This window comes from Lissotriton helveticus, chromosome 11, assembly GCF_964261635.1.
Source record: "Lissotriton helveticus chromosome 11, aLisHel1.1, whole genome shotgun sequence".
Classification (NCBI taxonomy): Eukaryota; Metazoa; Chordata; class Amphibia; order Caudata; family Salamandridae; genus Lissotriton; species Lissotriton helveticus.
Genome location: NC_136072.1, coordinates 193,616,995 through 193,625,760, shown reverse-complemented (window position 1 = coordinate 193,625,760; position 8,766 = coordinate 193,616,995).

Genomic DNA, 8,766 nt, shown 5'->3' with positions numbered 1-8,766 from the left:
CCGAGACGAGTGTCAGGACGTGGGGCGGGGCTTTCTGATTTCTGCCAGTCAGGCAGCAGCAGAAAGCAGTGATAGGCATGGCACTTAGGTTTGGCTGTTTGGCTGGCCGTCTTGCGACGACCAGCCAGACATGCACATTTTAAACTTCTCTAACCCAGCTGCCTTAGACAGCTGGGTTAGAGACAGAATAGGACTCAAGTGTCCTCGGGAGTGGCAAGAGAGGCAGCTCCCTCTAATCCTGGCACTGCTCTCGTGCAGCATGTGAGCAGCATCAGGATTGGTTACTGCTGTTTCCTGGAACCTACCTGCCTGCAGAAGACCATGGAGAGGAGGACGTCACACCAGTAAGGGAAGTGGGAATATTTTTTATAACTTGTTTTTTACTTGTATTTTTGTCCCCCCACTCTCCTTACATGCCAGCCACCACTGCTTCTTAGCATACTCTTTGCTAAAACAGGGAGGACTTTAATCCATTCTGCTAGCCTGCCTGGGCAACAATGGCCCTGGAATCTGTTCCCCAGATAAAAAAATTCTCTTTTTATGTGGGGATCGCCATATCCTGAATACAGCATGTAATCGGCAACTTGCTGGAAGCCCTGCCCCCTTTCTTCACCACTCAGCAAACACGCTTCCTGGTGCCCTGCTGGTTAGGGGATGAAGAAACTTTGGATACTGAGGGTCCCTGGGGGCCCAGTGCCACCGGGTGGTGACGTGGGGCGGGGGAGGAGCAGGGTGGGGGGTTGTAAAATGCGCCAAACGTAATGCAGCGCGCGCAACAAAATTCATTTTTTTCCGTTACTTACCAGAAATCGTCAGTTTCCCGCATTTTACAACCCCCCACCCTGCCCCTCCCCCACCCCCGTCACTGTCCGGTGGCACGCCCTACATGGGCCGTGGCTGCGCATGTGGTATATCAATTAAGGCAAAGATGAATATCGAATGGATATTTACATTGGTTTGGTGCTCAGCGTTCATTTATTTTTCGGAAACAAGAGCCAGATGTACAAAGATAATTAGCGGTTGCAAAGCCTGCAATCTGCAAAATCACGACGGGATTTGCAACTACTAAATAATTTGTAAAAATGTACTAAACCCTATTCAGTAACATGTTACCAAATTGCTAAATGTGTTTAGGAAATCATAACGGATTGGCTTCCTATATTCAAACGCAGTAAGTGTAAGCATTAGAAGCAGCAGATTCCTGTGGCCAAAAACATTAAGCATAAGGCACTATGCTATGTGATTATAGCCAAGCATCTGGTTGGTCCTCTATGTATTTATCCCTACATTCCGAAGTAAGAGCTTTGGTCGGGTGATGGTAATTTGACCATTATTCTTAGAGTAAGATTAGCAAGACAGGGCAGGCTGTTCTTTTCTTTTTTTTTTTTTTCTAAGTTATGGAATTCCTTGCCTCTCACTCTTTACTTTAGCAACTCCTATGCGCTGTTCAGGAAGATACTTAAAACATGGCTTTTTTAGATACTCTCTCATTAATATTCATCACGTCAGTCAATATGTGGCCCACTAGGAATTGCTAATTAAAAAATAAAAGTTTCATACAATAAGACTAGAGATTTCTAAATAGTAATTCAGAAAAAATCACTGTTTCGAAAGCTATGTGCCTAATGTTCTCACATCTAGCCTGGAATTTCCGGAGCAAGAGTTTGTCTGGAAAAATAACAAAGACCCTGAGGTTCAAGGACTTTTCACCCTGTGGGTGAGAGTTTTTATTTGTTTTCCCTGAAGGGGTCTGCCCCATCCATAACACCTTCGCTGAGGCTGCAATTCTGCCGCAGCGCTAGGGGGGAGGGGGGCTGCACGGTGCTCCCATGCTCGTGACAGAACCGCTCCGTCACGAGCCTCGGGCGCGCTGTGCTTGTGACGGAGCGGTTCCGTCACGGCCCCGCCCGCTCAATGGAACGCACAGCGCAGGCACGGAATCTGCACCGGGCTGGCACGCTGAGCGGGCCGTGACGGAACCGCTCCGTCACCAGCACAGCCCGACCGAGGCTGGTGACGGAGCGGTTCCGTCACCAGCATGGAAGGTGATAATAGTGAAGGCCTATTGACACAGTGAGCTGGTGGCCCTGTGGCAGAGGGTCGCCAAATAAAGGGTTTTCAATAATGGAACTCACTAAGGCCCTGCCTTTGGAAACCCAGTGGTTCCCCAAACTTCAAAGGAGGATAGAGAGACCTGTAAGTTTGGCAAAGTGGGAGAACTCTCTGTTAGTAAAACTGTAGGTGTAACTTATAACAAATAGATAAGTAAGTAGTTTGTTTTAGAAAAATATGAGTGGAAGACAGGGGAATACACGTATGAAAAATTGCATTAATTTGAGCCCATACCTGCAACCAAAAGTCATGTACATGTTTGCAGAGGAATAGCATATGAAACAGGGTAGCATGAGGTAATGAACAAGACCAACAAACATCAGGAGTGGTAGAAAACCGCTTGTTAAGGGTAAAAGGAGTATGGAGCAGCCTATTGTAAATGAAAAACAGGGATTGCGTCAGGGACGCCGCTCTAGATGTTTTACGAACTTTTGTCCATATCTTGTCCCATAAGGAAACTGGCCATGAAACATCAAGGTCCAGCTCCCAATGATTTTCTACCTTAGACTTAGGCCTAGTAGATGCGATGACATGCAGATGTTTGTAAAGAGTAGAAGCTTTAGGAGTAGCGTGTAAAAAAGAGTGAAGACATGCATTATTTATGTGATTCAGTGCCAACGGCAAAGCTGTAAAAAACAATATGTAGGCCAAACAGTGAATGACCTCCGCACACGATTCAGGAACCACAAATCAGCAATAATTAATAAGAAAATTGACCAGCCTGTAGCCATTCATTTTATCCTTGTGGGTCATTCACTATCAGATTTGAAGATTTTCCCCGTGGAACATGTCTCAAAGGAAGAACTACTGGACTCCAGGAAAAACTTCTGGATGTACAGTTTAAAATCATTGCATCCAGATGGACTGAACATTACTGACAATACAACCTGATTACTGCATATCTCAAGAACTTCCAGGACTGCATTGATTCCACATTCCAAATGGAATCTTCACTCATGATGCTTTTTGAAAATTCAGCTGTGTCATCTGTGCAGCCACTGAGCTTACCATCTTGAAACTACCTGAGGAAGGCGGAAGCTGAAACCTTGTAGTGGAAATATATTTTTGTTCTTTGGTGAATCTATCTGTTTGAGTCACTTCTTTCTTGGATATTTTATTTCTTTGTGACTCATTGTGATTTTGCCCTGGCTGGCTGTTGTTTTCTTGTGATCCTTCATCTTCAAGTATGTATATATATATATATATATAAATATATATATATATATATATATATATACATACATACATACATACATACATATATATATATACACACACACACACACACACACACATATATATATATATATATATATATATATATATATATATATATATATATATATATATATATATAGGGGGGTACCAGGCCCGAAGTATATAAAAGAATACTGCAACATCTTAGGGCCATCAATAATGCAGACCCCCGATACCCTGTGGCCAGACACTTTGAAAAAACCCACAACAAAAATCCCTCGGGCCTTACCTATTTTGTTATAGACAGTGTCCCTCCTCAAAGAAGGGGCGGCGATAGGGAAGGGCTACTTCGTAAACTAGAGACCAGATACATTATAATGCTGGATTGCAAGATACCTAATGGTCTTAATAACAGTGAGGACTGCCACACCTACCTATAAACTGGGTTCCCCTAACTTTTCTATTCAGATATTGAGGCTGCTTTCTGTAGTAACAACATGATTATGTGTTGATTGAGATTTTACACACCATGAATTTACAATATAAATTTGTTCTGAATTGCCCTTTTCCCTCCTCATGCTTTTCCCTTTAGGTAACATAGGAAATTCTATTAATATATATTTTTTATCAGGTTTCTCCACCCCTACTTATTGTTTCATCACTGGTAGCACTTTTTCATGCTGATGTGCTCAGTTACGAATCTAACAGCTGATTTGCACTTAAACCATTGCTAGTTTGCACGAATATATCAATTGCCCACAGGGGCAATATTTGAAGTCACAAATCTATGAGCCACACCTTTTCACTTTACCAGGCATATCTTCATACATGATGTTTACTGTTGCTCACATTAGCATACGGTTGATTGTAAGATATGCCTGTATGGTCTTTTATAGGTATGTGGTATAGACTTGGTTTCGGATTAGTAATATTTATACATTTTTAATACTATTTTTAATTATTTATGTATTTTAATCCAATCCATTCCGCTTGATTATATTTATTGCAATGTTTACAAAAGTGATTTCACGTTTGACATCATATTGGTTTATTGTGCACAACAATGTTTTAATGTTTCAAGTGATAAGTGTATTTACACAGAAAGTATTGTTGCAACTTGTATTATACAGACATTGAGATCGGCTGAATCAACTTTCAATTGACTTTACGCATAGTATTTTTTCTATGTCGTTTGCACGTCAGGCACCTTTGCACATTAAAACGGGTGGCCAGCCTCCTGACTGTGTCATGTGATCAAGGCTTTTGGCAGCCGAAACGCGTCATGGCAGACTGGTGTTGGGTTTAATTAAAAAATAAGAAACACCGCAAGACTGGGTCTCGTCTCTTCCTTTTCGTTTTGGCATGGAACGCTGAACTGAGGTTGAAACTTACCGAATATATATATATATATATATATATATATTTATATATATATATATATTCACTGAAAAAACCATAGGTTATAGACCATATATAGTTAGGAATTAGCATTTAAAAAACCTTATTTTACTCACACAAAACCATTGAAATTCCATATATAGTTAGTTGCACTAACTATATATTGCGCACCCGCAATCCACTGCTGATCATGTCACATATTACATCATTCATGACATGGTCAGTGACATCACTGATGACATCACTGATGACAACATCCAGTGATTATGTGTTTCTGTAAAGTTTAAATATGTTTTACATATTGAAGAATGAGTGGATGTATAAGTGTCTGAATGAAGGTTTTAGTAGGTGCGTGATTGACTGTATGAGTGAGTGATTAAATGCGTCTTACTGAATGCACGGGTTAGTGACTAAACTGTCTGAAAGTGTGCATCAGTATGTCTGTTGTTGTGCAAGCTGCTTCATGTGTTGATCAGTAGCTATATAAGTAGCTATATGGGTTATTGATTGGTTGCACAAGTATTTGTATGGGAGACTGAGTGTGTGTATGGCTGGCTGGGAGGTGTGTGACTCTGTGCAGATCAATGTGTACTTGTATCAGTGATTCTATAAGAGAGTAAGTATGTGTTAGTATATGTTTAAAAAATGTAAGGTGTTCTGTGTTTAACTGTATAGATGAGAAAATGGAAGTGTGATTGATTCTTTTCAGGACTGACTAGGTGTGTGAGTAACTCCATGGATGAGTGGCAGAGTGTGAGTGTCTGTATAGGTGTATGAGTGCATATGATAGTGTTGTCAAGATGAGTGATTGTATGTATGAATGATTGTATGAGTGAATGTGTGTGTAGACATAGGAATCAGTGAGTGCGTATGTAGTAACTAGTATTGGTGTGTCAATGGTTTCAAAAATTATACTCTGTATTTAACACTGGGTGTAACGGAGGTTATATTAGAGTGTGAGGAGATGCATTGTATTATCACATGAATGATATCATCAGTGATGTGATCATTGATGTCAAGTGAGATGTCATCAGTGATGTCATTTGAGATGTCATCAGTGATGTCATCAGTGATGTCACTGACCATGTCATGAATGATGTAATATGTGACATGATCAGCAGTGGATTGCGGGTGCGCAATATATAGTTAGTGCAACTAACTATATATGGAATTTCAATGGTTTTGTGTGAGTAAAATAAGGTTTTTTAAATGCTAATTCCTAACTATATATGGTCTATAACCTATGGTTTTTTCAGTGAATTTTCAAGGTTTTGTAAATGCTAATTCCTAACTATATATGGTCTATAACCTATGGTTTTTTCAGTGAATTTCAATGTTTTTTTAATAGCAAATATCATAAGCTGTCGAATGTCAAGTACGTGGTAAGTGAAAACATTTTCGTGTTTATGCACACTGATCTGCTTTGAATGGTGCCCCCCCCTCATTTCTATTAGGAGTACTCTCTCTTTGCAGATAGTGAAAGGTAGTTAACGCAGGCCTTTGCCCCCGTTGTAATCCGTCGTGCCTGCTTCTCTCTCCATTTGATTGATTGTTATCCAAGTATTTACTGTTTTAGAATTAGTTCTCTTTGGTTCATTCTCTATTTACAAACAAACACAGAGTCGCAATACTCTGTTTAGTCTTTGCAGATAACGAAAAATCGTGTAAAAAAAAAGAAAAGGAATCGAGCAAAATCAGTAGGCCACTAATGGGATCTCTTTTTGACCTCGCTAAAATAGAAACATTAGGAACAACCCCTCATGACAAATACAAAACTAGTGAGATGAACTGAACTCCACACAATGATGGCTGCAAAACAGCTCGGCTCCGCCACCCACCCCGCCCAAAATAACGATAAAGAGCGGCTGCCATGATTGGTTGCGGAATGGCCACGACGGAGCTACGAAATGATGCTGCTCTCATGCTAACCCCAGCTTCAGTCTGAAACATCCAGAAACACTGTAGACTACCAATTCGATCAGTTCCGGTAGCGCCCCAATGTAACCCGGTAGAGAAGAACTAGCCCTCCCCTCTTTCACTGATGGTTCTTGTTGCCTGTCCCTTCTGTTCTCATTTAACAGAACTATTTAGCCTGCTGAAAGGGGTTGTGTTCCGACCGCTGGTTGGTGGAGACATTTTGACTATATTCTGGACCTGCGTTGTCGCGTAATGCGTCATATGACGCGCCGCGTTAGCGCATCCGGAAGTCATCCGGGGCGCGCAGCGCGTAACGTAAGCATAACAAGTCATGTGACTTGTTAATAAAACTTTTCATTGGTTCATTTTACTTTTCTTATTGTAATGATGAAAGGCTTGGTCATATGACCTAAAAATTACGCTTTTCATTACTTCCGAACATTATTTTTTCTTAAATATATGTTATAATGTTCCAGGCTAATGTACTTTCCCGGAAATTTTACAACTGTCCTGCAAGTAAAATATATTCTTTTTTCGAGAAAAAGAGCGTTTCTTCGTCCCATGATGGAGCCGTTGAGCAAAAGAGGGTCGACCTGCTGTCTTAGTCGCCGATACGCCTGAATATGAGATTCTTATCGATCACTTTATGTTGCAGGAATAGAAAACACAACAGCCCTTGACCATTTATCTTTACTGCGTTCCTTCGTATTATACCTTTTACCCTTCATGTAATTGGTCTGCTTTATTTCACTTGCCTTTTAATGATTCTAAAACAGTGACTATTATTACAAACTTTACCAATGTATATACTACTACCATGTTTTCTTTTAAAAACCTTTATTGTGAAAATTTCATTATACAAATACGAGCCTATAACCACGTGGGCCGGCCACGGAGCAAACTGTAATCGTATGTGATGAGTAGACATTTACACTGTAGAGGAACGTAACGGGCGGGCCATTAGGTTGCAAGAACTAAGGTGTCTAACAGTTACGGAATCGGTGGACGTACATTTTATAATTAAAATACGACAGGGCCAGTTACAATAAAATTATCTAGATATACATTTGCGGGCAAGTACCATGGGTGACGTTAATTCGAACTTTCAACAGTACAGTAATCAATAACACATCAGAACTTAATATCAATAGGGATGTCGAAATATTCAATCAATTCTCGTCCCCGCCCGCCATGTGCTTCAAAACTGCATACGTATCTCGTGATTTCAAGGTTCTGCAACCAGTACACAACAAGGAGTTACGAGTCCCATTTATTCCGGCGCCATTTTGGGCGAGGACGGGCAGGTCCAGGATATAGTCAAAATGTCTCTACCAACCATCGACTATGATGATGTTCATATGCTGTATTTATTAGAGTAACACTCATCTGTCCACATGAAATTAATTTGCCACAATCTAAACATGTCATTTTAATCTTTCCAAAGTTCTTCTAAATATTTGGGACCGTTTCCCTTGCCTCTGAAGCTCTCAGTGCCACTTCTTTGATGAATGTACTAGCAGGTCAGGGGTTCTCCTCCAAATCTCTCTTTTATGCAGCACTATAATTAATTGGTGCCACCTCTCCATATGACGATGCATGGTATAGTTACCACAACTATATTTTTTTTCGGTTCCTCTGGAGAGTTCATCGTGGCAGATGAAGCGTGTAACGTACCGGGCATTTACCTTTTTTTGCATGTACAGGAAAGGAAAAAAAAATCGAGCGTCCGAGTTCTAAGGTGTCCCAGGGCCATTTTAGTGGAGGACATGATACAGCGATAATGCCCTGGATAAGGACACTTCCTTCGGGCACCCCACGCCGTCTTTCGGCGCAGCATTGTAGGATGGCCACACCAGTGCGGCAACTTGCTAGACACCACCTCGGTGCCATCCGGATCTCGGCGCCCCACTGCAGATGAACTGCCTCCACATGGAGAAGCGGGAGAGGCTCGTTTGCGCCGCCTCCCCCCCCCCCTTCGGGCACCCCACGCCGACTTTCGGCGCAGCATTGTAGGATGGCCACACCAGTGCGGCAACTTGCTGGACACCACCTCGGTGCCAACCGAATCTCAGCGCCTTGTGTTGTCTTCCATTCCGAAAATATTGTTGGCAGCATTTTGAAAGGAAAGACAAACAGCCGTTT